This window comes from Apodemus sylvaticus, chromosome 6, assembly GCF_947179515.1.
Source record: "Apodemus sylvaticus chromosome 6, mApoSyl1.1, whole genome shotgun sequence".
Lineage (NCBI taxonomy): Eukaryota > Metazoa > Chordata > Mammalia > Rodentia > Muridae > Apodemus > Apodemus sylvaticus.
Genome location: NC_067477.1, coordinates 3,188,754 through 3,216,194, shown reverse-complemented (window position 1 = coordinate 3,216,194; position 27,441 = coordinate 3,188,754). Strand labels below are relative to the sequence as shown.

Below are 27,441 nucleotides of genomic sequence, written 5' to 3'. Positions count from 1 at the left end.
ATACACATGGACATTCACATGCACACACATACACAATACACATATGCACACACGTGCACACATGTACACACAACACACATGGACATGCACACACATGCACACATGTATACACAACACACATGGACATGTGCACACATGTACATGCACACATTTGTGCACACATGTGCACATATGCACACACACATGCCCACGTGCATGCAGAGTAGCTTAAGGAGAAAGAGTTTGTCTTGACTCTGGCTTTGAGGGGATGCTATCTATCACAGATGTGGTGAGAACATGGAGTGACAAGTCCCATTGCATCTTCAGTAAAGGAGAGAAAGATAAAAGCCAGTACTTAGTTCAGTTTCTCCCTTCTTCATGTTTTGTTAAGCCTGGGACCCCAGCTCACATTCTTCCCTTTTCACTTAACCCTCTCTGGAAAGGCCCTCACAGACACATTCAGTTGTGTGTCTCCTCCATGATTGTAAATCCAATCAACTTGACAGCAAAAATTAACCCTGGCAGCCCTGTTTCTCAGATTTTAAAAAGAAAAGCTTTCATTGAGATGTTAAATCTGGAATGACAGACAGTTGAACTGGCAGACACCATATTCAAAGCAAAGTTCTCCTGTGTGTTTTATGGCACTAATAGCCTATGTCAACCTGAGGTCTTTAAGGCACTTGAATACCTACCCAGGGCATGTAAATAAAATAAATGACCCTGAACCTTTGATTCTTTGTATTGACTTTACATCCAATAGCAGAGTCCCCTTCATCCTCTCCTTCCAGTCTCTCCCTCTCACCTCTCTTCCTTTCATCATGCCTTTCTCCTCAGAGAAGGTGAAGCCTGCCATGGATATTAACCCACTTTGGCATATCAAGTTGCAAACAGGACTAGGTATATCTTCTCCTATTGAGGTTAGACAAGGCAGTCCAGTCAGAGGAAAGGGATCCAAAGGAAGGCAGCAGAGTTAGAGATGGCTTCTGCTCCTGATGTTAGGGGTCCCATATGAAGGCAAAGCTACACATGTGCAGAGGACCTAAGACCACCCCATGCATGCTCTCTGGTTGGTGGTTGAATCTCTGTGCACCCCTATTGGCCCAGGCTAGGTGATTCTGTAGGTTTTCTTGTGCTGTCCTTGACCTTTCTGGCTCTTTTGGTCCTTCTCCCTTCTTTACCTGACTCCCTGAGGTGTACCTAATGTTTGGCTGTGGGTCTCTGCATTTGTCTCCGTGTGAAGCCTCTCAGGAGACAGTTATGCTAGGCGCCTATCTACAAGTAGATAGAGCAGATTATCATTAATAGTGTCAGGGCTCTCTCTCAATGCATGGGTCTCAAGTTGGGCCAGTCTTTGGTTGACCATTCCCTCAATTTCTGCTCCATTTTTATCTCTGAACAACTGGTAGGTAGGACAAATTGTGGGTTGAAAGTCTTGTGGTGGGTTTGGTGTCCACATCTATCCATTATAAGTCTTTCCTGGTTACAGGGGGTGGCTGTTTTAGGGTTTTATATCCCCCCCTTGTTGGGAGTCTTAGCTTGGCTCACCCTCATAGATTCCTGGGAATTTTCATTGCCTTAGGATTCTAGCTCATCCCAGAGATGCCTGCTACTGATTCCAGTTCTCTCTTTCTCCCTTCTTCCTCCCTTGATTCCTCCTGTGTCCCTCCCCAACCCCTCTATCACCTAGTTCTTTCCCTCCATCAACCCCTGATTCCTATTCTATTCCCCAATCTCAGTGAGATTCAAGCATCCACTCTTGGGCCCTCCTTGTTACTTAGCTCCTTTGGATCTGTGGATTTTAGCATGGTTACCCTGTACTTTATGGACAATATCCACTTATAAGGGAGCATATACCATATTAGTCTTTCTGGATCTGGATAACCTCACTCAGGATGATATTTTCAAGTGTCATACATTTACCTGCAAATTTCATGATGCCAATATTTTTTATAATGTAGTGATATTCCATTGTAGAAATGTGCCACATTTTCTTCATCCATTCCTCAGTTGAGGGTTGAGAGACATCTAAGTTGTTTCCAGTTTCTGGCTATTACAAATAAAGCTACTATGAACATAGTTGAGCAAGTGTCCTTGTGGTATAGTGAAACATCTTTCGGGTATATGCCCAGGAGTGGTATAGCTGACCTTGAGATAGAACTATTATTCATTTTTTTTTGAGAAACTGCCAAATTTATTTCCAAAGTGGTTGTACAAGTTTTAATTCCCATCAGCAATGGAGAAGTGTTCCCCTTGCTCCATATCCTTGCCAGCAAGAGCTATCACATTTTTTATCTTAGCCATTCTGACAGGTGTCAGAAAGAATCTCATAGTCATTCTGATTTGCATTTCTCTGATGACTAGGATGTTGAACATTTCTTAAAGTGCTTCTCAGCTATTCTATCAATTTTATTAAGAATTCTGTTTAATCTGTACCCCATTTTAATTTGGTCTTTAATTTGTTGATGTCCAATTTCTTGAGTTCTTTATATATTTTGAATATTACCCCTCTGTCAGATGTAAGGCTGGTGAAGACCTTTTCCCAATTTGTAGACTCCAGTTTTGTCTTATTGACAGTGTCATTTGCTTTACAGAAGCTTTCAGTTTCATGAGGTCCCATTTATTAATTGTTGATTGTACTGGCTGGTTTTGTGTGTCATCTTGACACAGGCTGGAGTTATCACAGAGAAAGGAGCTTCAGTTGGGGAAATGCCTCCATGAGATCCAGCTGTGGGGAATTTTCTCAATCAGTGATGGGGGGGGGAGCTTGTGGGTGGTACCATCTCTAGACTGGTACCATCTCTGGGCTGGTATTCTTGGGTTCTATAAGAGAGCAGGCTGAGAAAGCCAGGGGAAGCAAGCCAGTAAGAAACATGGCCTCTGCATCAGCTCCTGCTTCCTCACCTGCTTGAGTTCCAGTCCTGATTTCCTTTAATGATAAACAGCAGTGTGGAAGTGTAAGCTCAATAAACCCTTTCCTCCCCAACTTGCTTCTTGGTCATGATGTTTGTGCAGGAATAGAAACTCTGACTAAGACATTGATCTTACTTCCTGAGATCTTAGTGTTCTGTTCAGGAAGTTGCTTTCTGTGCCAGTGCATTCAAGGTTATTCCCCACTCAAGTGTCCATGGCATTTGAGTTTACTTCTGGGTCTTTGATTTGATTCCATTGATCAACTTGTCTGTTTTTATGCCAATACCATATGATTTTTATCACTATAGCTCTGTAGTATAGTTTGAAAACAGGAATGGGATACCTCAAGATCTTTTTTTGTACGGGATTGTTTTAGCTATCATGGTTTTTTTTTTCCATTTAAGTATTGCTCTTTCAAGGTCTGTAAAGAATTGTGTTGGAATTTTAATGGAAATTTCATTGACTCTATTGAGTGGTTTTGGTAAGATGGCCATTTTTACTACGCTAATTTTACTGAGCATGGGAGATATTTCCAATTTCTGATATCTTCTTTAATTTCTTTCTTCAAAAACTTGAGGTTCTTGTCATACAAGTTTTTAATTTGCTTGGTTAGAGTTGCACCAAGATATGTTATATTAGCTATGGCTAATGGGAAGGGCATTATTTCCTGAATTTCTTGGACTTGTTATCATTTTATAAAGGAGAGCTACTGATTTTTTTTTTGAGTTAATTTTGTGTCTGGTTGGTTTGCTCTAGCTGTTTATCAGCTGTAGGAGTTTTCTTATGCTGAACCATCGCTACATCCCTAGTATGAGGCCTACTTGATCCTTGTGGATAATGTTTTTGATTTCTTCTTGGATTTGGTTTGTGAGTATTTTATTGAGCATTTTTGTATCAATATTCATAAGGGAAAATTGGTCTGAATTTCTCTTTCTTTGTTGAGTCTTTGTGAGGTTTAGGTATCAGGATAACTGTGTCATCATAGAATGAATTTGGCAACATTCCTTCTGTTTATATTTTTGGAATTGTTTGAAGAGTATTGCTATTAGCTCTTTTTTGAAAGTCAGAATTTTGCACTAAAACCATCTAGCCCTGGGTTTTTGTTTTTGTTTGTTTTGGTTTGGTTTGTTTTGGTTTGGTTTTTGGTTTTGGTTTTGGTTTTTGTTGTTGTTGTGAGACTTTTAATGACTACTTCTATTCCCTTAGGAGTTATAGGTCTATTTAAATTGTTTACCTGGTCTTGATTTAATTTTGATAAGTGGTATCTCTATCAAAAAAAAACTTGTTTTATTTGTATTGGCCAATTTTGTGTAGTACAGGTTTTTGAAGTAAGACATAATGATTTTGTTATGTCGTTATGGCCCCCTTAACTTATCATTTCTGATTTTGTTAACTTGGATATTCATATTCTCTCTCTCTCTCTCTCTCTCTCTCTCTCTCTCTCTCTCTCTGCCTTTTAATTGATTTGGTTAAGGGATTTGTCTATCTTGTTGATTTTCTCTAAGAATCAACTATTGGTTTCATTGATTCTTTGTATTGTTCTCTTTGTTTCTAATAGATTGATTTCAGCCCTGAGTCTGACTGTTTCCCCGCTATCTACTCCTCTTTGGTGTGATTGCTTTCTGTTTGTTTGTTTGCTCTAGAGCCTTTAGGTGTGCTGTTTAGTTGCTAGTATGAGATCACTCTAATTTCTTTATGAAAGTACTTAATGTTATGGACTTTCCTCTTAACACTACTTTCATTGTGTCTCATAAGTTATATTATGTTGGGCCTTCATCTTCATTGAATTCTGGAAAGTCTTTAATTTCTTTATTTCTTCCTTGACTCGGTTACCAATGAATAGAAAATTGTTAAATATCCATAAATATGTAAGCTTTCTGTTGCTTCTGTTGTTGTTGAGGTTCAGGTTTAATCCATGATCGTCTGATAATAAAGGGTGTTATTTCAATTTTCTCGTATCTGTTGAGCCTTGCTTTGTGTCTGAGTATGTGTTCAGTTTTGGAGGATGTTCTGTGAGTACTGAGAAGAAAGTATAATCTTTTTTGTTTGGGTAAAATATTCTGTCGATGTTTGTTGGGTCCATTTGATTCATAATGTCTGTTAGTTTCATTATTTCTTTACTTAGTTTCTCTCTGGATGATCTATCCATTGCTAAAAGGAGAGTGTTGAAGTATCCCACTATTAATGTGTGAAGTTCAATGTGTGATTTAAGCTTTAGTAATGTTTCTTTTATGAATGTGGGTACACTTGAGTTTGGAACATATTCAGAATTGAGATGTCAGCTTTGTGAATTTTTTCCTTTGATGAATATGAAGTGTCCTTCCTTATGTCTTTTGATTAATTTTGGTTGAAAGTCTATTTTAGTGGATATTAGAACCCCTACGCCAGCTTATTTGGATCTATTTGCTTGAAAAATCTTTTTCTAGCCTTTTATTCTGAGGTAATCTCTATCTTTGATGTTAAGGTATGTTTCTTTTATTCAACAGAATGAAGGATCATGTTTTCACATCCATTCTGTTAGCTTATGTCTTTTTATTGCAGAAATAAGTCCAATGATGTTGAGAAATATTAATGACCAATGGTTGTTAATTACTGATATTTTGATGTTGGTGGTATGTATATGTCTATGTTTGTGTGTGTATTTGTGCTTCCTTTGCTTTGGGTTTTCTTGTGTGGAATTATTTATTTCCTGTATTTTCTTCAGTGTAGTTAACCTTCTTGAGTTGGAGTCTTTCTTCTAGTAACTTCTGTAGGGTTGGATTTGTGGATAGATATTATTTAAATTTGGTTTTGTCATAGAATATCGTGTTCTCTCCATCTATGGTGATTGAAAGTTTTGCTGGGTATAGTAATCTAGGCTAGCATATGTGGTCTCTTAAGAGACTGCAGGATATCTGACCAGACCGTTCTGGCTTTTAGAGTCTCTGTTGAGAAATCTGGTGTAATTCTGATAGCTCTGCCTTTATTTCTCGTGACCTTTTTCCCTTGCAGCTTTTAATATTCTTGCTTTGTCCTATACATTTACACTTAGTGTTTTGATTAATATGTGGTGGAAGGATTTGTTTTCATGTCCAATCTATTTGGTATTCTGTAAGCTTCTTGTCTGTTTATAGGCATCTCTTCGTTTAGGTTGGAAATTTTTTCTTCTGTGATTTTGTTGAAAATATTTTCTGGGCCTTGGAGCTGGAATCTTCTCCTTCTTCTATTTCTATTATTCTTAGTCTTTTCATAATGTTCCAGATTTCCTGGATGTTTTGTGTCAGAAACTTTTTAGATTTAACATTTTGACTGAGATATTGATTTCTTGTATCTTATCTTCCATGATTGAGATTCTGTCTTCCATGTCTTGTAGTCTGCTGGTGATGCTGTGTCTATCGCTCCTGTTCTCTTACCTATGTTTTCCATCTCCAGGATGCCCTCGGTTTGTGTTTTCTTTATTGCTTCTATTTTCTATTTTCAGCTCTTAAACAGTTTTATTCATTTCCTTCATCTATTTGATTGTATTTTCCTGTATTCCTTTGAGGGATTTATTCATTTCCCCCTTAAAAGCCACTATCATCTTCATGAGATTAGATTTCAGGCCATCTCCTTGTGCTTCAACTGTGTTAGGATATGCAGGGCTTGCTGTAATAGGATAGCTGGGCTCTGGTGGTTCCAAATTGCCATGACTCTTGGTGATTGTGTTCGTATGCTGCCCTTTGGCCAACTGGTTGTCCTTGGTACCTGCATGCCTCTGGGAATGCAGGTAGAGTTGTGGGCCAGAAAATAATTTCTTTTTTTTGATTTTAATAAGCTTTACTTTTTTTAGTGAAGTTTTATTTTTGCAGAACAATTGAGCAGTAGTTACAGGGAGTTCCCAAGAACCCTGTCTCTCCCACCCCACTTTGTCACCCTTCTCTCTGCTAAATCTGTCTGCATTAGTGATGTGCATTGCTGAGGTACCTGAAAAGATTCTGCCCACTTATTCATACTGACATTGCAGTCCCATATGGTTTTGACTTTTTTGTGAGACTTTATAAATAAGTAATGTCATGTGTCTACCAGTATAGTGTCATACAGAATAATATCACTGTCCTAGGAATACTCTGTGCTCCTCCCTCCACTTAGCCCTTGGCAACCAGTGATCTTTTCACTATGTCCCCAGTCTTGTCCTTCCCAGAATGTCAAGTTGTAGTGCCACCTTTGCAGAATAGCTCCTGTCACCTAGAACTATGCATTTAAAGCACCCACCTCTGAGTCTTATCATGACTCGACAGCTCATTTCTTCTTATTGTCAGGTAACCTCCCTTGAAGGACCACAGTTTATCTGCTCCCTTACTGAAGTTCATTTTTGCCTCTTCCAGTTTTTGGCAGTTTAAAATAAAGCTTCTATAATCATCTGTAGGCATATAATTTTTTATAAGTTCTTTTGGCATGAACCAAAGAGTGTGGATGCTAAATTGTTTTGTAGGAGCGCCTTTGGTTGTATAAGAAACTGCCAAGCAGTATTCCATGGCATCTGCACATTTCTGTCTCCTCACCCCACCTCCCAGGGTGACTGGTGACCAAACATCATTCCTCGGAGACTTTCGCAGCACTCTCTGCTCCCTCATCCTGTGTGTGTGTGTGTATGTGTGTGTGTGTGTGTGTGTGTGTGTGTGTGTAGTATGTGTGTGTAGTCTTCTGGTCTGGTGTGTGGATTGTGGTGTCTCACTGTGCTTCACTTTGCTTTTCCCACCTGACATAAAGTGTGGGCATCTTTTCCTATGCTTATGTTTTGGGGTGAAGAATCTGTTTAGATTTCCCCCATTTTTAACCTGGGTGTTTGATTTAGACTCCTTTCAGATATGCATTTTCTAAGTATCTCTTCTCATCTTTTCATTTGTCCTTTCATAGAAAACAGTGTTTTAATTCTAATGTAGCTCTGCCAATCAATTCTTTCTTTCATGGATGGGTCTTTTAGCTGCATCTGAAGCCACCCCTGATGCCAATGCCTGGATTTCCTCCCATGTGACTTCCAGTTAGACAGCTTTCATTTCACTTTTAGGTCAGATCTCAATTAATCTAAGAGGTATACACCCTGTCTAGACTGACTTTATGTCAAATCCACTTGTCATCATCATCATTATTATTTTATACATGTGGGTGTTTTGTCTCCATGTGTATTTATGTACCACATGTGTGTCTGGTACCATCAATGTTCAGAAGAAGCATTAGATCCCCTATAACTTTAGTTACAAACAGTTGTGTGCTACCATGCAGATGCTGGGAATTGAACCTGGGTTCTTTGGAAGAATAGCCAGTGCTCCTATTTATGGAACCATCCCTCCAGCCTCCAAGTTGTTCTTTCTAGTATTTTGTGTAATGTTCATGTGCATGTGTGTATATCATGTGTTTGAATCAAATCCATCCCCCCTTCCCTCTCCTTCTGTTCTTCCCGTATTCCTTACCACTTTCCCCTCCTAATTTCATGTGCTTTTTGGAGGGGCATTCATGAGGGTTCATTCTAACTGAGGAGCTATTGGTGAGGCAAGGAGAAGACAGTTTCTGCAGGGAGGAATACCCTAAAAGACTAGCCTTGCCCCAGCAGATGACCCCCACACTTATACACATACATGTAGCACTAATACACTCATAGAGTATTTAAAACAAATGTTTAAAAATTAAAAGTCAGATCCACTTATTTAAAAGACACCTTGACATTCTGCCTCAGAGACCCATGGCTGGCTCTTTGCCTTCAAGAAGATGCAAGGGTGACATTTCGATACCGTTGACTACCTCAGCCAATGATTTCACATTGAAGGGAGGAAGAAAGGGACAGGATAGTCAAACTATAGCCAATGAAGGGCTGAATGCTAGGCTCAGGCCTGTGCTGTGCAGCCAAGTTCATCAATGGATAGCTAGGCTTCTACTTGTCAGCCATGAGCTCAAACATGTGTGCTCACCACCTAGGCTCTAAGACCTGGGGCTCCTGCAAGGAACCACATAAAATTCATTCCTCTAAGATTGAAGAGAGTTTCACATACCACAAGGATGTTAAAGGAAATCCATCTTCTCCCTGAACAATGCTTTGCAAGTCTTTTCGTTTCTTCCTTGTACCTGTTATATGTTTTGTTGATGTTGTTGTTGATGATGATAATGATGATGGTGATGGTGATGGTGATGATGGCCGGCTCAACAATTTATACTTTCTTTGTAGTCTAATTCCCTGAGTTCCTAATTCTTACAGGTGGGCATAAAAACTCCATTACCAGCTTGAACCCCAAGTTCTACTGCATCTAAAGCTAGCCTTTTTACTTTTAGTCAATGACAAAAACACCCTACTGGAAACATCCTACTTTGTTCAATAACAGACTTCTATACATTGTTGACATGTCTTTCTACTAAAATTGAGCTCCAGAGATATCCCATGTTACTTATTTCTGTAATCTATCAGTATATATGTCTACTTCTTACTTCCTATTATTTCTGTAAGTTTTCTCTCTTGCTCACTATCTTCTAACTCCTTGAAATGGCAGTCTGGTATGGGTGCTGTTCACCTGACCAGTCTTAATGGAAGCTCTCTGGTGCACAGACACTGTGGTCTGCAACCCTCCTAAGGTTTCCTCTTGGTCCATTTGTTTGCAAATATCCCATAGTTGTAATTTCTATTTCTTTTCCCATTGAGAACTACTAAGATGAGTGTTTTAATGCAAGCTGATTGAAGATTGTTAATTTATAATTTAGCAGATCATCAGAATATAGCTTATATGCTTTTCACCTTTAGGAACCAATAAATACCTCTCTTGAGGTTTAATGCCAGATCCATCATGGTTTTATCTCAGATGTGTTCAACCTGTGGTCCACAGGCTACATGTATTTCCAAATCATCAACTTACTAAAAACATTACATGTGGGGTTTTTTGTTTTGGTGTTGTTTTTATAATCTGGTTGTAAATCTCCAGTGTGAACTTTGTAAGTAGCAAAATAATGTTGTAATGACAAAAAGATTGGATATACCTGGGCCATATAGTCTGATTTATTTATGAAGTTTATGATCCTCGGTGCCCACTGAAGTCAAGAGACACATCCTGACTTGACTTCTTACTGGGTGAGTCACAAGCTCATTCCTCCTCATTAGTAAGAAGTTTGATTCCCCATCTCCCAGGGATCCTGTGGACAAAGATGTAAAACAGGCAGAGTCATGACACAGGGAAGGTAACCACAGTGTCTGCCATCACAGGAGATGACAGGGAAGAAGACATATTGTTTGCACAGTTCCTGGGTCTTAACCTGTTAATCTTGACATTTTATTGACTCAATTAGCACATACTCATTCATGAATACTAAACTGTTATTTCTCTAAATTGGTTTATTACTTTGCTTATCCCACTTTAAGAGATGGCTTATTTAAAAATGCATTATCCTGATGCTATTCTGAGAGATTTCCTTCGTTTTTTACGTCTGATATTTTCCCTCTCCTTTCAACTTTCAATCATTGAGAACTGCCTTGTTTAAATATGCCTCCGTCTGTCTGATCATAGCAGGAGAGCTTGTCCTCCTGGGGCAGTCGAAGTTGCTTACATTTACAGCCATTATACATACACACTTCATTTCTTGATGTTTTGTTTTATATTTTCTATGATCTCCTCCTATTTCTTTAAAGTATTTTAGATTTTTAATTTTATGTACATGAGTTGTTATTTTTTTTACCTGAATGTATATGTGTGTGTCATGTGTGTACCTGATGGCTGAGGAGGTGTCATATCCCTGGAACTGGAGTCACAGATGGTTATCATCCCCCATGGGTGTGCTGCAAACCAGGCCCAGAGCCTTTGTAAGAGCAACCAGTGACCTTAATCACTGAGCCATTTCACCAGCTCTTACTTTCTATTTCTTTGATTATTTATCTTTGCTATGAAAGTTGTGTTTTATTTTAGCTTAATACTCTTCTTTAGTAATTTGGGGAGCTCACCAATGCTGAAAAGTAGCAAAGACCACTAGTCTTCAGTCATAAACCCCAAGAACATGGTAGGCTCTCTATTCCTGGAAGAGCTCTTCACAATACCTCCCCTGACCTACATGGCTGATATAGCTTCATGTTCTCTCTCTCTCTCTCTCTCTCTCTCTCTCTCTCTCTCTCTCTCTCTCTCTCTCTCTCTCTCTCTCTCTCTCTCTCTCTCTCTCGTGTCTTTCCCAGCCCAGAGTATCTGGAAACTCAGAACCCAATGCCATTTGTAAAAAAAAAAAAGCAATGATGAAGAACCTTGCTGTTGATTCCAATGCTTTTAATGCAAAAAGCCTTAGTCAGTTTTCACTGAGATTTGCATTGGAAGAGCCAATTACACAGCGAAATTGGAGGAGAATCTTATTATGCTCTGCTAGCCCTTGTGCTACCTGCTTTCTTTAATGTCTAGAGATAAATGATAAGGAGACCAATTTCCATTTTCCTAAACACCAGGCAGGACCTTGGGCCTCCCTTCCCATCACTTTTATTGAACATAGCAGTTCACCCAGGACCCGGGCGTTGAAAATTGCTAAAGATAAACATTGTATTTTAAATTACTCCAGGCAACCAGGCAGACTGGAAAAAAAAATCATTCGAACAAATTGAAATCTGAAATGTTGATATCAGATATTAAATTAATGTAAGTGAGATTGAAACAATATCTAATTAAAATAATTTGAGAAATGACTTAGAAATTGAAGCTGACATTGGCTTTTACCAGCCTGTCATTATTGTCACTGAAGGGCTGAGCTGCGGCTCACTGATGCCTGCCTCCCGATGATGCCCGCTTCTCTGCAGATTCACAGGAGACCCTCGCATAAACGTTTCATTTATTTGCTCTTTATGCTGTCCCAGAACCTGAAGCATACGCACTGGCAAATTGACCTTTCTGTTCCAAGGAGAGTGGAGTGGCGTCAGAGAGTCCTTGCAGCCATGCCTGGCTTTGCACACTTGTGCCTTGTGCTCCATTTATATGGGGTGTTTAAAAGATCAAGCTTGGAACTACACAACAATGATGTGAGAACCACCCCAACGTGGGGCTGTAGGAGTGGGGGTAGGGGTCAACAGACTTGGTCAGGCTGGAAGTGGGAGTGAGAAGAAGCCTGAGGCAGGAGGTAGTCTGATTAAACCGTCAGTCCAGGCTCCACACAAGACAGGACCACAGAAGTCAGGACACACATGTAGCAGTTTCTGGGGGTAGTTTACAAGCACCTTGAGAGGCTACTTTCAGTCCGTTCTCCCAGTTGTCCTGTGACTGAAAGGAACTGAGGCAGCATTTGTTATATGGACAGCCACTGACTTAACCTGGGGACTATTTTCGTGTGAGCCTCAGGTAAGTCTCTGTGGATATTTGTTCCCTACGGGGACTGGGGTGAATTCATAGGAGAAGATACAAAGGCCTGAACATGACCTACCCACGACCACTCAGATGCCAGAGCAGACACCCTGGCCTCTTCTAGACCAATCCAGTTGCAAGAGCATATAAGATCCAGAGTGCCCTGGGCATGTTCATTTATCTCTGGTGTCATATTCAGTCATCAGGCTTTCTGATGTTCAGCTTCCAATGAGGCTCTGTTCAAAGCTCAGCAGAGTGGGGATGGCACAGAAGCACCTCAGAAAATGACTAGGGTTTCAGTTCCCATCAGTTTACTGGAAGAAATAGATACTGGGTCCTGCCCTTTACTTAGAATGCTCTCCAAATGCTGGGTAGAAAATAACATCTTAGCTGTCGAACAATCACAGGTTCTTCAAGACCCTAAATATAGAAAGAACAGGAGCCCAGAGACCTAAGTGGATGCTTGATGTTGACTTTTATCCTAAGAGTATTTCCCTAAACTTATGCTCTTATGACCTTGTAAGCTCTGGAAAGAGTAGAAAACAAGTGCTAGGCCTGATGACCACAGCTAGGATAGCATAGGCTTGCTGACCATAGCCAGGATAGCGGAGGTCTGTTGAACATAGCCAGCCATGATAGCAGAGCCCTGCTGACCACAGGCAAGATAGCAGAGCCCTGCTGACCACAGGCAATATAGCAGAGCCCTGCTGACCACAGGCAATATAGCAGAGCCCTGCTGACCACAGGCAATATAGCAGAGCCCTGCTGACCACAAACAGGATAGCAGAGGCTTGCTAACCACAGCCAGGAGAGCATAGGTCTGCTGAACATAGACAGGAGAGTATAAGCCTGCTGACCACAGACAGTATAGCAGAAGCCTGCTGACCACAGACAGGATACCAAAGGCCTGCTGACCACAGAGAGGATAGAAAACAGAAGCCTGCTGACCACAGCCAAGATAGCATAGGCCTGCTGACCATATCCAGGAGAGCAAAGGCCTGCTGACCACGGCCAGGATAGCAGAGGACTGCTGACCACAGCCAGGATAGCAGAGGACTACCATATAAAGCCCAAGTCCCAGGTATTGACACCAGAACAAACGTCCATTGACAGCAGTTCCCTTGAGTCGACATTTCTCCTGGAGGGAAAGTGTCTGTATTCACTATTGTAATTGTGTAAGAGGAGGATGCTCATGGGGACGGCCGCATCTGTGACTGAACTTCACCTGAGCCATCTATGGCATCTTCAGCACAGAAGTAAGTTATAGTGTCCCAATGCTGAAAGGACCACCAGTCTCCCAGAAAGAGGAAATGCATATATTCAGTAGAATTCCCCTTTTCTTCTGGCCTCAAGAGAATCCCCACGGGTAAAATTCTAAGGTATATAAGTCCATAACAAAATAAATCTCAAAATGCACCAAGGTACCATGAGCAGAATTCAGGGGGAAGATTGGGTGATAGGTGAAAATCTTAGGTGTTGCTACTTTCAGAGAGTTGATGGGATCGTCTGGAAGACAGTCCACAAGGAGACAGATAGGTGAAAACATCACAGAGAGGTCAAGTTGCCAGGAGATGGCTGAAAACCCTGCATACTTCTCATGGGTGATATGAAGGAACTATGTTGTAGTCCACAGGCCTATATAAAGATGCCACAGCTAAAGATTTGTCTGCCACAGTCATCTGCTTCCACAGTAGAAGTCTGCATCTGGATTCCTGATAGTGGGATGCAGAACATCAAAGACAGTGGGCATCTTAGAAGCAGCCAGAGAAGATAGGAAGCATCTGAAAAGAAAGACAGCTCAGCTCACGCAGATGCTCCACAGACCAAACCAGAGAAGCCACGATACACATACCCTACCTTTGCTGAGGGGAAAAAATCACCACCCTAACATTACCACTGTGCACCTGTTTCCTATCCCCATAACACAAGACTGGAGTCTTGGTAACTTGTAAAGAAAAGAGGTTTATTTAGCTGAAAGTTTTGCAACACCATATGTTGTGTTTGTAAAAAGATAAGAAGAGAAGACATATGTTTGGTGGAGGTGTAGTCAAGTATGGGGGAAGGAGGTTCCTCTTAAGGCCCATGCTGAGGCATCCCTTCCCCCTGCGGGACCAGCCACAAGAGGGTATAGTATAGAATAAAGTTTATTCAGGTCATGGGGAGGGGAGTTGAGAGGGCAGTAAAGATAGAGAAAGGGGGAGAGAGAGAGGGAGAGAGAGAGAGAGGAAGAAGAAGAAGAAGAAGAAGAAGAAGAAGAAGAAGAAGAAGAAGAAGAAGAAGAAGAAGAAGAAGAAGAAGAAGAAGAAGAAGAAGAAGAAGAGGAAGAGGAGGAGGAGGAGGAGGAGGAGAGGTTAGCCATGAACTTGTGGAGAGAGGAGAGGGGGAGAGACTAGAAGACAGAGCTGGCAGCAAGAAGGCAAGAGAACAAGAAAGAGCAGAGGGGTCAAGCAGCCCCTTTTATAGTGAGCCAGGCACATCTGGCTGTAGCCAGGTAACTGTGGGGCAGAGTCTAGACAAAATGCCAACACTTGGCTTCTGGGGAGGGCTTAGGGCAACAGCTTCACAATGGTGGAACTAGTGGAGGGATGGAAGTGAGGCAGGAGGCAGGGGAGCTGTGGCCAGGTTGTTCTGATTCCTTCATCTGAAGACCTGGCATTAGATTCTACCACACCACACTGGGAACCAAGCTTTCAGCACATAGGCCTTTGGGGACAAACCAACACCGAACCCAAGGAGCTACCCCGTGAGTGTGTGCTTTAATGAAAAGGGTTACTCAAAGAGCAAGGGTTAAACAAAGATGCTTTCAGACAGATGGGTTAGTCGCCATGGAGCCCCATTCAGGTTAATTTAGATTCATGTGAGAGTATTTATCACAGGCCACGGGAAGATCCTGGATGCCGAAGTAATAATGAGAAAACAAAAATGTAAGTGTGTGAATGAGAAAACAAAAATGTAAGTGTGTGAATGTATCTAAAAAAGTATGCATTATAAAAGAGCATTGTCTTGTGGGGCCGAAACAAGATAAAAGAATAGTGAACCTGTGAGCAGAGGTGTGAGGAGTAGGAACTGTGCAAAGAGGCATGGTGTCCGGCAGGTACACACCAATCGGAGACTGAGGACTTGCTAGTAGGAGAGCATATGACTCACAAATGCGCATGGAGGCACCATGTCTAAGCCATCTACATTTTTAGATCATGAATATTGGCTTCAGCAGAGTTGGTCAGACAGGATTTCCAAGGTCTCCAGAACCAAAGCTGAAAAGGAGAGTAGAGAATTCAAGTTTTCATACAAAGGGACAATCTGGGGTGCTAGAAATATATGTAAATATAATAAAAATCACAACATGTGTGGGTGAACAAAGGCTGTAGTTAAAATGGGTTTTCTGTTCCGGGCTATGAGGACCCTGGATCACCAGCCCCCACAGGCATGGTAACATGTATCTGTAACCCCAGCTCTAAAGAGGCAGAGATAGGAGCTCCCTAGAGCTCCCTGGACAGCCAGGGTGCTGTCACCGATCTTCCAGGTCCAGTGAGAGAAACTATCTCAGATGGGGGAAGGAATAGAGGAAAATTCCTGATGTCACTCTCTGACCTCCTTACACATGTGCACAAAGTGTATACACACCTAGACAAAAGCAAATACACATAGGTTTGTAGTGCTAAATCAGTGTCAAAAAAGGGTGCTCTGGTAGTTCTGTGTAGAGAAGTGCTGTTCTGAGGCAAGTATCACACAGCAGCGTGGCATTATTCAAGTGTCAAATAACCAGACTCACTGTACAGGTAGTCCTCTGAAAGTCCAGCACAATGCCACATAGTGAAGACATGTGACCATGTGACATGCTGTATGCTCCCTGTACTGACTCTTATAGTATTATTAAGGATTTGCTCAAGACAAAAAAGACTTTAAGATAAAACATTGTGCAATGTTCATCAGTCCTGGCAGCAGCCTGAACTGCTCTTGATAGTAGAGAGAGATCATGGGGTAGCTGAGCTGCATAGTCTGTACCTTGGAAGTGTTCCTTGTTACATTTCAACAGTTGCAAAATCACACAATAGTACATTTCCCAGAATACATCCCATACTTTTATGACAAGAGATTTTGTGTGTGCGTGCTTGCATGCATGCATGTGCGTGTGTGCACATGCACCTATGCACAAGCATAAACATTATGTGTGTGTACATGTTGGCTTAAAGTAGAAAGCTGGTTCCACTGACAAAAATGAGTTCATAAGGGTATGGAACATTGCATTGGGAGTATGCCCAGCCATATTCAGAGTTGATGCTAGAGGAGAGGGGATTACCAAAGTTGTTTTGAAACAATCATACTTGACTACTATTCTTCGCAATGAAGATGGTGTTAAGGTCTTCCACAGGTAGCTACTGACAGATATCCTGGCAGAAGTACTTTCTTGTGAGCATTTAAGTTAGAATAGTTCACAGAATCATTCACATAAGACCATCCTTTATGAACTCCTGGTAGCTCTTGTCATTGTATGTACATTAGATCCATCTTCCATGACCCTTGTCTTGCAACCTTGAATATAGAATATCCATCCTCCATGACCTCTGATGTCTCTTGCCACCATGTGTACATGAGATCCATCCTCCGTGACCTCCTCAGGGCTCTTGTCATCGAGCACATGTGTTCAATGCTTCCCCCCTTCCTAACGTCTCAACTTTATGTTTTTGTTGCTGTTAGAGTTCAACACCAGCAACTCCACTTATTACAACTTCTGTAAGGAAATCTTAGAAAAGGAGGAAGCCTGCCATCACTTACAAGTGACTTCTTTGCTGTTTAAACACATGGGAATACCCAGGAAAGCTGTCTTGATCACTTTCAATTGTCTAAACAAAGTACCTAAGGCTAGGTAACTCAGAAAGGAAAGAGAATTAAGCAGCTAACAGATTTTGCTCTAAACAGTTGGATATAGGATCTGTAAGGACCAGGTACAAGACATCACAAAGGCAGTCCTGGAGAGGGGCCAATAATATGGTAAGGAGGTAGAAGTCAGACAGTGCCATCTAATATCTTTCTTTAGAATGAACCAGATCCTGGGGTAACCACTTTAATTCCCTCCAAGAGAATCACCTTTAGTGACCCCCTCTACTCTATACAGTCCCACCCCTTCTTAATATTTTCAACTTATAATACATAAATCCTTGAGAAGTAAGCCAGGTCTGTATCATAAATTGATAGTTGAGTAGTTCAAGGACAGAGATATCCCACTTTTCTATAGAAAAGATCTCTTGCCTTTTCTAACGAGCTAGACTAAAATGGTATCTCTGGTTTCTATAAGTAATTGTAGGGAGAAGTTATGTCCTGGGATAATTAAATTCTGGCACTTGAAAAAACAGCATCTAGGCATTGTGGCATCCTACTTTCAGATGACTTGACAGAAGGCCATTGACATCAAACCTTCTTTGTATTTTGCAATGTTACTTATGGATCACAACATAGTACAGAAACACTCTGGATGCTGGGCGCATCTCAGGCCCATACGAATGAATGCTACTTCTGATCCTCCTGTTTCAGTGGCCAGCTTCACCCTGGTTTGCTGCTCACAGTGAGGCTTTTCCACCATGTGGACCCTGGGAAGGGGCTGGCTGTAGTGACCCTGAACCAGAGCTGAAGGGTAGCACCAGAAGAGAGGTACAAGACTCCTATGAAGGAGTCCTCATGTGGTGAGCTCAGAGAAAGTCATCCTAGCTCTGGTATCAGTGACATAAGGATGGTGATGTAATGGTGATGTAACCCAACCTCATACTGATAACAACGCATGAAGAGATCCATTTTGAAGCTATGATTTGCTATACATATTATTTTGCCATTCAATAAAAACAAAATCAAACTTATGCATGAGCGACATCAATGCGAGTTGGAGTTTATTTTTACAGAGAGAATTAAATCCCAGCTGGATATTTGATGCCACAGAACCTCTTTGAAGTTTCTCGGAGCTGGTAGATATTTTGGTGTCCTAATCAAAAGGCAGAAGCTGGTTTAGGGCCATTTCATAAAATGTTGGATATTATATTCTGATCTTAAGCCCAAACTCATTGAATTCCTTGTCCTGAAGCTCAAGTTAATGACTCAAACAGCATTTTTAATCTATGTTTTTATTAGCTTTTTAAGAATTTTATACAATGTGTTTAGTTCATATTCATTGCCTCTAAATCCTCCAATATCCCTTCCACCTCCCTTCCCACCGAACTTCATATTCCCTGCTTCCCCAACCTGGATTGAGTCCAGTTTGTGTTGTGCAACCATTCCTGGATGTGATTTCTTCCCATCTAGTATGATTAGTACATAGAATGTCACACCACTGAAGAAAACTGACTCTTCTCCCAGAAGTACTAAAATGTCAATGGTATCTCAGCTAAGGGAGGAGCTGCATGCCCTCCTCCCCATCCCATGCGAGAGTTTTATCTGGCTGGCACTTGTGTAGGTCTTGAGCATGCTATCACACGTGTGAGTTCCTATGTGCACTTGCCCTGCGGGGTCTGGAAAATGCTGTTTCTTTGATGTTGCCCATCACCTCTGGCTCTTAGGATCTTTCTGTATCTTCTTATTTAGGCCTGAGGACTCCAAAGTCTCTCATGCTCTGTGCATCTCTGTGTGAGTTGCAATGTAACATTTTTAAAAAGCTTCTTGGGTGATGGGTGGGTCATATACTGATCAATAGGCATAGCAGTAAGTCATTAGAAGTCATTTCATTGCTATGACTGTTTAACATAATCTATTTCCCCCTCGGGCTCATGCCCTCTCCAGCTCCAGGTTCTTGATATTACTGACAACTCCAGGTATGGACGGGTTCTCTCTCATAGAGCAGGCGTTAAGTGCCATTTTAAAAGTAGTTGGATAATCCCATTCATTGCACCAGTAGGCTTAGTTTGCTAGGCAGGTCATCAAACAGAAATTCTTAAAATCAAATTTCTCACATATTCCAATCCAAAGATGTATTAATTTGATACTAACATACTGAGGAATTACAGTGAGAAAATACCAAAAGTGCCTGTTTTCCATAATTACACCATGATGTTTCTATAATAGGAGAAAATTGCATATAAAACAAAACCCCTGCAGTTCATGATACATGCTGGTCTCCAGCCTGAACCGGAGTGTTTCAGGCCACCTTTGGTGGTGCTCTGTGGTATGGTACCATGTACTGTGTGACGTATGCTCAGAAACAAAACTGTGGTGAAGTTGTGTCATACAAGACTGGTGAGTGTTGCCAGGTTATACATATGATTCAGACTCATTATGTGTATAACTTTTAAATAATTTTAGTGTTTTGCATGTTGTAATATCTTCTAGTGTTGCCGGATTTTTTCAATTCCCAAATTTAGTTATGTGACCCCATCTGGGGCTGAGAGCCACAGCTTAAGAACCTATGCTGAAAATCACTTTAAAAGGAGGGGACACTCAGGTGGCAGAGATATGTTGGTCTCTATGATTGGGGACCAGCATGGTCTAAATAGAGAGATATAGAATAGCTAAGGCAACATAGGAAGACCTTGCCTTAAAAAAGTAAGTAAATAAAATATAAAGTTACAGTTTTACCACCAGCAGCCAAATTAAAGCTGGCTTCTCTCAGGGCAGGCAGGGTTTGAATAAGGAAGAAGTTAAAAAACAAGTAACACCAGTGTCAGTGTAGTTTTACTTGTAAGCACAGAGTCTTCCCTTTTTGCCACAAATTATTGAATTATCAGAAGTTTTTGTGAACTTGATGTATGTAGGTAGATGCGATCCAGCTGTAACTGCACAGACAGAACAAAAGAAGGCAGAAATTATTCAAAACAGTTATTCTATTTAATTGCACTATTAAGGTCATAAGACAGAGCATAATTAGTCTCCAAGTTTCAACAAGATATTTAAATAAAGCTGCATTTGTATATTATTCTTTTTTTTTTAATTCAGTGAAACCTTAGTATCAGTATTTGTATAAAAATAGAAGCATTCGATTCTGGTGTCCTATCTACCTTCTCACTAATGGGAGAAATTGCTTGACTCAAGCTTGCTGTGTCTAGACTGACACGTATGAAAATGAACACGAGTTTGGTGCAACAGTCCCCCTCAAAGGTGGCTTCAATCTCCATAGTTTTGGTTACCCACTGTCAACACACATGTGATATATTCAATGGAAAAGTCCAATGATTCATAGGTTTTATTCCAAAGATTCATAGGTTTTATAATGTGTGTCATTCTGAGTGGTATAAAAAATTCTTATATGTCAATCCTCATCCCACCAAGAGCAGAGCATTATCGCTTTCCCTCAGGCTGCCTGTGCTACCTGTTTAGTGACATATACACTCACCAGGACAGCTCCTTGGTGCTGGGCACACTTACCCACAGCCCCAGAGCACAGGAGGGTATGCCATGAATCTTGGATGAATCTTTCAGTAAGCGAGGGAAACGATCCTGTTTCATACACTGATTTATCACTAAGCTCTGTCATAGGTATATGTAGAGGAAGCAGGACACACGGAGGGCCCAGTCTTGTCGGAGGGTAACAGGCAGCTGACCTACAAAATGCATGCAGTAAACATGAGCTCTATATGATGGGCACTTCCAAAAACAGGAATGCAGGCGAGAAACACAACAGACTCCTAGACCAGTCCACTGTGACGGTGATGTGTTTGCAGAGATTTCTTTATTTTCCACAGTCTTTGACTTGAGATTTCATATGTCAATTCATTTGTCTCTTCCGATACCCAAGAGCTTGTGGTGCTCAGGCCCCACACACGCATACGCTTAACCCTGACACAGACAGTTTCCTGGGCAGTGCAGATGAAGGAAGTGTGAACAGAGAGGGTGGCTCTGATGCGTGCACTACTGCAGATCCTCTTCAAAGTGTGTGGGGCCTGGAAGGGAGCACAGGGGTGGAGGGGTGTGGCTGGACTCTGTACACGTGGCTGGTAGAATTCTAAAACTGTCCAATGTGCTAGATGGAAGGAATCCAAAGAGGGAACTAACATAGTCCAAGGCTGAGCAGCTGGAGAAGAACAGGTGTTAGAAGAATGGAAGTGTCACCATTGCACCTGGTCACAGAGGACGTCAGTGGGAACAAATGTGAAGAAAGAAGCGGGTGAGGTCAAGGGTTTGGGTTGAGCTGCTGGGTACCCGGTCAGAGGTAGCTATGGAGACCAATAAGCAGATGTCTGACTGTGGTCCTGAGTAGCCTCTCATGCTCACCTCCTATAACTCCACCCTGTCTCAGCCCACTTCCCACAAAGTATCTGTCCAGGACTGACAGTTCCAGGAAGGCAGCTGATGTGAAATATTGAACTTGGTGTGTTGTAAAATGTCTCATCTCTAGAATTCAATCAGCCTATCTCACAGAGGAGGCCTCTGAGGTCCAGGAAGGTGACAGAATGTCCCATGGGTCCATCAAGGCCAGGATAGTTGAGTTGTAACAACTCCCATTGCCCTGTTCTAGCCTAATCACACAGTGTTCAGGAGTCTACCACACTATTTTGGAATGGGTTTTGGGGTCTAACCTCAGCCATCTAAAAATGTGACAACAGACCAGACCTGAGAGAAAGCACGTGCGCGCCCATACACACACACATGCACGCACACTCGAAAATACATACACCAAACAGCATACACACACAGCCCACCCAAATATGTTATACACATACTATTTACACACTTATGTACCACATACCACACATACATGATACACACATTTACCACATGGATATATCCAACACACACACATACACACACACACACACACACACACACAAACACAACAGTGCATAGAGAACCCAAGACTTGTCAGAAAAACTGATCAAGAAAGAGACATGGATCTAGCATCTAGATCTCAGAGGATCTGCCCACACAACCTTCTGAGATTTCTAGGCCTAGGGATATGAATAGTGGGGAGCCCCACCAAGGGACCTTTCCACAGGGACAAGGCCAATCAGCTCCCTGGGTAGCTCTTCACCTAGGCAGCTCTCCCAGTTCTGCTTGCCAGCAGAGGGACTCCATTAAGTTGTCCCATTGTAATTCAGATTACAGAAGAGACTTCTGCACATTCTTTCAGGTTAAAATATCAGGGATAAAGAGAAGAGACAAAATTACTCCACTGTCGCTACGTGCTTAATTATATGGAATGCTGCATAAATTGTCAAGTGCAAAGAATTATTCCGATAAATTAAAATACTAATTAAATAGGCTATTGCAGAATTTTGAGAACATTACAGGGTTCCGCTTCTTCAGGTAATTTGCATATCCTTCATCTAGTGAATTTAATTTTAAAGGACTTCTTTTTTAGTGTTTGGAAACCCTTTTTGTCTCGCGTGAAGATAAAAATGGGCTTTCCGCTTTGCTGTCTGGCTCGGTGAAAGTGCTTTCTTTCGTTGTCCCCATGCCCTGCTGGCTCACTGGTCGGTTCTCATCATACATGTCCAAAGCTTAACAAAAGCAAGAACTCAGATGAAATTCCAACATGTGGCTGAGCAAGACATCCCCAAGAGTTGGGCAGGCGGAATGAAAGCAAGAGAGCTTGTGCTCTGACCTATAGTAATACACCACAGCAAGAAAGGCCCCCACTAAATGAATAAGTCAATAAGTAAATATAATAAAAATTTTTAAATAAGCAGAAATTACAAAGGTAAACAAACAGAAAGGCTGGAGTGATTAAGATAAATTCTTTAACATAAGCATAACAAGGAAAAAGGCAAAAACGCCCAGCCTCTATTTTCTATACCCATGAGAACCTTCCAAGCACAGCACAGGGAAGCAAAATGAGAAGGACCAGGCATGGCTGGAGAACTGAAGCCAGATGGACACAGATCACAAAAGAGCTTAGGTCCCTGAGTGCCCGTTCCTCCTCAGAGCTGGGGCAGAGGAGACAGGAGACAGAAGGGATCTCTCTGGGGGAAGTGCAGTCGGAAAGCTTCTGGAACATGGCTGTCCTAAATCCTGTTCACCTGCCACCTCTTCAGGCCTCCAAGGGCTTCCTGATGACAGTACTGCTTCCTGAGGGAGCTAGAGAGTTGGGCTCTGACACCTGGTGTGAGCAGAGGTTGTGGTGTGGGTGACTAAACAGATAGGAGGCGTGTGACCGTGGTCATCAGAGCTCTCAGGAAAGCCTCTCCCACCCAGGGCCCAGAGCAGGTGCCCCAACCATGTTTACCCAATCAAGACACTTAACTGCTCCTGATGCCCTGCAGGGAAAAAAGATTCATTCAAATATGTAAATAGGGAGACTTTGCTGAGCAGACCGATTAAACCAAGAACCAGAGGAACACAGCAGAAGACAGAGGCAGGCCCCTCCCATGGGTCTGCTTTGCACCTACTGTCCTGACCTTTCTGTTTGCTTGCTTGGCCTTTCTTGTGGAAACAATGAAGGCTTACCCCACGGGGAGGCAGCCATCCTGGTGCATTCCTGGGTAAAGAGCCTAGAAATACTTCAGAGTAAATTGGCCAGATACAGGCGTTCTTCCCTAGCTGCACATAGACTGAGGAACACATGTGACCTCTCATGGGAAGGAAGATTGTTATCTGCTGTGTCCCTACATAATCCTCACAGCCATTCACAGAGCAAACACTGAGGAGAGTGAAGCACTGTAGGCTGAGCCACATGTTATGTACAAGGACTGATGCTCAGGGTTCCCTAACTTAGAGCCAGGTCTGAGAAGCCTGGACCCTCGCTTCATAATGAAAGCCCTGAAGACTCAGAGAAGAAAGCAAGGCAGATTTGTTTTCTGACTTTGCAGAGTCAGACATGAGCCCCAAATGGTGGGGCACTGTGACTGAACACAGAGAACAGTTTGTACAGCCCAGTTCCCTTCCTCCCTTTCCTCTTCGGCTGAGTTATCAGGAAGGCTCAGCCTTACAAATCATCTAGGACTTACTTTTCCTTCTGATGCTTAACATTCTCTATTTCTTAATAGACCATATGCAGGTTCATCTCTGTCTGTCGTGTTTTAATTATTATCAGGAGCTTATCAGGAGTATGAGAGTGTCATTTCTGCAGGTCTCTAGGAAAACACGCCTGTTAGTAATTTAACTTTTACTTGGGTGTAGGGAGCTAGACCAACAGAGGTGAGCAGGAGTCCAGTGTTTTCTGTTCAATTGTAGGTGAACCATACTTGCTCAAGGTAATTTGAAAATAGAGCTTTCTTTCTCTTTAATTTCTTAAAGGTTACAAATGGGAGCTCCTCCCTCTACTGAGAGCTGAGCCATGGAAGGTGGAGTCTGGATAGGGGACTATTCACTAAGCATCAATGTGACTGACTCCATAGTTTAGAGCAAGTGACCTTACCTGGGGCTTTTAAGACATGAAGTGGCAAGATGGTGGTAGAAGGGTGGGGAGGCTCTGCCAGAGATGCCAAGTATGAGAAAGAAATCGGCATAAACACTGGGTCCTGAGCATGAAGATCAGTAAGCACCAGAGGCCCTGGCCGGTGACCACGCCGACCAGCCTATTCCAATACAGCTGGGCTGCTGATCAGTGGTAAACTGACGACCTCTCAGAGTTCAGATGTGTGAATCAAGATAGCAGTATACATGGGATTTCTCCCACCCTCCTCCTCCAGCCCCGCTCGCTCAGGCCCTGCTTGATCCGGCCATGGGATTTTATAGAGTGTTCAGATGGCCTTTTGGCACAGAAGGCTATGTCATTATTCAAAGGTATCCCATCTCATAAAGGCTTTGAACCATCTGTGTGCTGAATAGGTCAAAACCTCCTTCTCAGGTGACCTCAAGGCACTTGTGGAAAATGAAACACTGCTTCACCATGAAAGGCTTCCCAGAACCCTCTACCTGGAGCCTCCTGGCTCCTACTGGAGCCCCACCCATTCTACCTGGTTCTCCGCCCCTCTACCTCATGGCCCAAGTCCCCTCTCCTTGGTACTCCACCATTTGGCCAGATGGCCCCACCCCTTACAGTCTACCAGACACTATGCTTTCTCCACCAGAGGCCTCCCCTCCACATAGCTTGGCAGCCCGTCCAGGCTTTAACAGCTATTCAACTGCTTCTCACTTTCTCCAAACTTTTATGAGTGATCCTTTCTTTCAGGTCTCAATGGCAGATCTTTAGAATGACTGTCTTTCCCAGACTGTCAGAGCAAGTCTCAAACTCCCAGGTTTTCAGAATGGCTATGTTCTGGAAATCAGTGTTTTGGTAGACCAGTGAGGGCATTGCTCTTAATGGACTGTCACAGACCCTAAGGACAGAAGCTATAGATGACAGTGGCTCACGATCCAGAGCTCAGAGATGCAGACTCTTTCCTCAATAGTACATTTGCTGAGAATCCTCTGTCCTGTTTGTGGAGTAGAGATGGGAGCCTACCATCTGGGTGGCTTCAATGATTTGGCAAGGTAAACTGTGAACAGAGGCAAGTGTTCAGAGGATGCTTTACTGTTGTTTATTTACTTCCTTGTTTAGATTACAGCACATACTTGTTTGAGAATAAACCAGGAGGTCCTTCTTTCCTTCCTCCCTCCTCCTCTTCTTCCTCTTCCTCTTCTCCTTCCTCCTCCTCCTTCTCTTCTTCTTCCTCTTCTTCCTCTTCTTCCTCTTCCTCCTCCTCCTTTTCTTCTTTTTATTCTTTTTCCTCTTCCTCTTCTTCCTCTTCCTCCTCCTCCTCCTCCTTCTTCTTCTTCTTTTCTTTCTTCTTCCTTGGACAGGTAGTCCAGGTTTTTTTCAAGTATGCTATGTTGCTTCCACCTAGAGCTTTCTGCCCTCTACCAACTGGACTACACCCCAGCCTAGCTCTGCACTTTTCAAACCTCACCTGCACTTTCATGAGCAGACTGCTAAGTCGGATGACATCTTGCCTACCTGTCAATGGCCTTGAACTGGCCAGACTGCACTCATAGAGGGGTAGGAAGCATGCCCAAAGCACACCTGTGTGCTGGTCAGGCAGGTAGAAAAGTACCAAGCTCTGAGTGGCAAAGCCGGGTCTCTGCCCTGGAAAGCCATGGCTGAGCTTTGGAGCTCTGCCCTGTAGAGTGTAAGCACATGTGGTCACACTGAAAGTGATTTGCCGAACAGTAGTGGGTGGGAGCCTGAGAGGCCATGCTGCCAATCAAGCCATAACAGATGCTTTGTGGTTGCTTGTGGTTGTTTGTATTGTTGACTGAACTTGTTCAGGCTTATTTATTGAAAGCCACGCTTGCATATACATTAAACAGAAATGTCCAGATTAGCCAAATTGAATTCCTGAGGTGCTTTCACACCTAGAGCATTGCATTTATCTGCAGTTTCCCAGGACAATGTCTCCAGGCCTCAGAGGTGATGGTGGTCCACTTCTTGCAGCCTTACAGGTCATCCTGGGGTGGCCTTTCTGCTGGCTCCCTCCAGAAGTTTGGAAGAATTGCCTCCTCAGCCCAGGCTGCTTCTGTAACTAAACTTTCCCTCAAGCAGCCACCCAGATAGCTCTGTCCTACCTTTCCATGCCTAGTGACTATGGAGTCACAGAGACACTGCCTACCAGGCCCAAGATACTCACCTGCCTTCCAGGAAGATTTGTCTGGCCCTGGGTTAGATTTTTCAGCTTGGGTCATGTATTGGATGACCTCTTTCTATATAATCTCTAAGTCTGAAACCTCTGCTCCCTAGCAAGAACGGTAGTGTTTACAAATTCCATCTTTAGGTCCTCGGTCAGCCTGTTTAGGGTTGCTGTTAGCCCACTCCAAATAGCCACCAGGCAGTACAAGAGACTTGAAAACCCGTTACTTTATACCTCAAGGAACAGGCTCTTGCCATCCAAGTTCTAAACCTGTGTGGTCACTTGTCCCCACCCCGCATCATGCCACCACCTGAAGGGGCCCTGAAGCTCTCCACCCCCACCCTGGATTTCTTTATGTCCACCTCACTCTGTCATCACAGTTAACATTGCCTATGTGTAAAAACTAATGTCCATTTGTTAAAGTGGGAGCTTTTTCTATAAGACAACAACGAAATCCCGGAGGTAGAGAAGGCAGGTAGGCTATAATGGGATATCGTTTGTATATCTCTCAAAGATGTAATTCCATTAGCCAAGATCCATGCAGGTGGCCACAGCTGATCCTTTTTTGTTATCTCGTTCCGTATTAACTGCAATTGCAGTGCTCTCTCCATTCATGGGGTTTTTGGTAAAATTCTAGGTTTTCTTTTCTTCTGGTTTTTATTTCCAAAATGACAGATTTATCCCAAAGAATATTTCTACTGAATCATAAGCCAAGGTCAATTGCCTCGTGACATACTTCCTCTCTGGGAAGTGGGGGCAGCTGTGTCTGCTGCCCTGGCATTGCAGTG

At 42.5% G+C, this 27,441-nt stretch overlaps 1 protein-coding gene across 1 annotated transcript in view; it reads left to right on the top strand.

The window, feature by feature from the left end:
• The window catches only part of Ptprn2 (protein tyrosine phosphatase receptor type N2), a 756,234-nt gene that overhangs the window by 482,368 nt on the left and 246,425 nt on the right, over positions 1-27,441 (top strand). The window lies entirely within an intron of this gene.